The 3,049-nt window shown below is 40.6% G+C and overlaps 1 pseudogene; it reads left to right on the top strand.

The window, feature by feature from the left end:
- The first annotated feature begins 391 nt into the window (after positions 1–391).
- LOC106304907 lies at positions 392–1,682 on the top strand (annotated as a pseudogene).
- The last annotated feature ends 1,367 nt before the right edge of the window (positions 1,683–3,049 follow it).

Here is a 3,049-nt window from a genome sequence, read left to right as displayed (position 1 = left end):
GGCTAGTTCGTCGGAATTTCCTCGGAATTTTGTAAAATCCCCCAACGGCTCTCCAACGGCTATAATATTTCCTCGGAATTCATCGGTTTTTTCCGAGGAACACATATTTCCTCGGAATATTCCGACGGATTGATATTTCCTCGGAATTCCGTCGGTATATTCCGAGGAAATTCTGAGGAAACCAAATTTTGTGTTTCCTCGGAATTTCCTCGGAAATTCCTCGGATATTCCGAGGATTTCATTTTCCGTCGGAATGTCCGTCAGAATATCGATGTTTTCTTGCAGTGAGTATTTCATCCCTTCTTCACCCATACCCCTTCTATTTCAATCCTTCTCTATATATAATCTCCCCACCTCACATGAACACTCAACTCATCCAAAACTATCTATCCATCACAAAAGCAACACAAACTCGAGAACAATATCTTTTCACTTGATCATTACCACATTGCCCAGTCAATATACACAGCAACATTAAGTACCATGGTGAAACAAGAACCCAAGGTTCAAACCAGCAGCAAGAAAGAAATGTCTCTGTCTTCACCATCTCGTTCTTCATCTTTGTCTTCCTCTTCCCCTAAGATCAAGAACAAGAAGAGCAAGATTAAGTAGTACAAAGGAGTGAGGATGAGAAGTTGGGGATCCTGGGTTTCTGAGATTAGGGCACCAAATCAAAAGACAAGGATTTGGTTAGGCTCTTACTCAACAGCCGAGGCAGCAGCTAGGGCTTAGATCATCTTTATCCCACAAACCCAATTGGGTTTCTTATTCTTTTTTTTTTGTCTGAATAAAAAAAAACGAACCTATCGCTGGCTGCCACGTGTCAGTGGGACCCGCGAACAGTACAAAAAACCATGAACAAACGTTTCTTCTCCTACGACTTTTGCAACTCGTTTCTTCCTTTTTGTGGTGGCCCACACCCTGCTTTTTGGGTAAAATCCCTCCTAAAACCATGCGATAATGGTGCTCTTGCGATGTTGCACTCTTGTGTCTCAAAGGCCCTCAAGCCAATCTCAACTTCCCTACTTCATCTTCTTATTCTCTATCTCAACATCTTCTTGATGCAAATACCATTTTGTCCCTAAAATCCATCCAAAGAGTCGCCGCTCAAGCTGCCAACAGCTCATTTGACCTTTTATCCCCTTCTTCCTCAACTTCTTCTTCATCTGCTACCTCGTCACCGTTGGATCAAGAACAGCATCATGATGATAATGATGATGATGGGATGCAATCTTTGATAGGGTCTTTCGTAGATAACCATGTGTCTTTGATGGATCCAACATCGTCATGGTATGGTGATGAACATAATGGGATGTTCTCCTTCGATGATGTAGCTCCGTTCAATTACTCTCCTCAGTTGAACTCGATGACAAATATGGTCGATGAGTACTATTATGAAAATGCTTATATTCCCCTTTGGAGTTTCAGCTGATCCGACGGTCCAGACTACATACTTTATATATTTGTATCATTTAAAAATTCTTTTAATATGTTTATTAATTTACCCTTGTCGTAATTTTTTCCAAGTTTTTTGTTGCTTGGAGAGAATTGACAACGGGATAACTGACTGTAATATTATTCAAGGTTTTATATAATAAGATTGGGACCTATGAAGATTTCAATACGCTGGAATTTAATTTATGTGCTTGGAAGATCACATGAACAAGAGGCCCTTTTTGTCATTTCTTTGACTTTTTCAAATCAATTTTATGGAGAAGAATAATAATAGTATGTTGTACTGAAAACATATATTTTGCAGTATGTTTGTTTATGAAAGAAATCTGAAGTTAATACTTGATCTGATTTTGCTTCACATTTGAAAGGACTCACGTGTACATATGTCATTTGTGCCGAGTACCTACCTAACAAAATGTAATGATTTTGCAATCCAGCACATTACCTTTGCTGTGAATATCTTATTTTGGTAAGTGGTAAACGCAATGATATATATAATTAAACATCATTATTTACAAGACATGGTTGGTAATGGTAAAGTTCTTTAGAATGTAAGATAGCAACTATATACAACTAATTGCTATAGTTAGTTGTGAGCAATTTTCCGATCTATCTTCCTAATTAATTCATTAGTAGTTTAATTAAACACTATTATGCATACTTGCATAGTACTATATTCAGAGGAATCTTACTGTTTCATGTGCCGTGGAAAAGTTTGGTATGGCTAATAATGCATACATTGCTTGGGGACAAAGTTCATATCTTTGAAACTTGAACTACTGTATACATATATATCTTATTTTTTAAAATAATTTGTCTGGTTTTGTTTTCGTTTTCCTCTTTCATGGAGGTACAACAGAGCTACAGTTAAGACATAAGACAAACAAAAAACCAGTCGCCTAGGGTTTTGGAGACTCGCCGGCGATTTTGAATCTTTGAAGCTTGGCAAGGAGGAGGAAGAGAGGGAGACTATCGAACACGCCTCTCTGGCTCACGGTGTCCTGTATTGCATACAATGGTTCGTCACATCCTGTTATAGAAGAATTTCCACCCTAGTGGTGTGTAAAGGGCTGTTACGTGACGAGCAAGGGTGATTTACGAGGTGATCCATACCATGAATCGTTTGGCTGGATGATATCTTATATATTTCCATTATCTTATTCATTCGTCCATGTGCATTTTGATCATATAGACTAGGATTTAGCCATGTTTAGGTTACATTTTGCATACATGAGTCTTTATCAGGTGTTGGAGTGCCACATGGAGTTCTTGGGGACACTTGGATGCATTTGGAGCTCAAAGGAGGTGAAATAGGTGATCATTGGACGAGCAGAGGATGGAAGCGAGGTTCCGCAGCGACGTCATGAGGTCGCTCCAAAGCACCTCTCAGAGCGACCTAGCTGGAGCGACCCCGTGAAGTCGCTCGCCATATTCATCCCGTTGGAAGCCCAGCGCGACTTGCCTAGAGCGACGCACCGAGGTCGCTCGCATGTCACACCCCTCTCGGAGCGACCTCCCAAAGCGACACCCTGAGGTCGCTCGCGTCTCTATGGCGAGACGACACGAAGCGAAGCCCGGAGCGACCTCTCAGAGC

Source organism: Brassica oleracea, chromosome C7 (genome assembly GCF_000695525.1).
Source record: "Brassica oleracea var. oleracea cultivar TO1000 chromosome C7, BOL, whole genome shotgun sequence".
NCBI lineage: Eukaryota > Viridiplantae > Streptophyta > Magnoliopsida > Brassicales > Brassicaceae > Brassica > Brassica oleracea.
The sequence above is the reverse complement of the archived record's forward strand: the minus strand, read 5'-3'. Positions and strand labels throughout refer to the sequence as shown.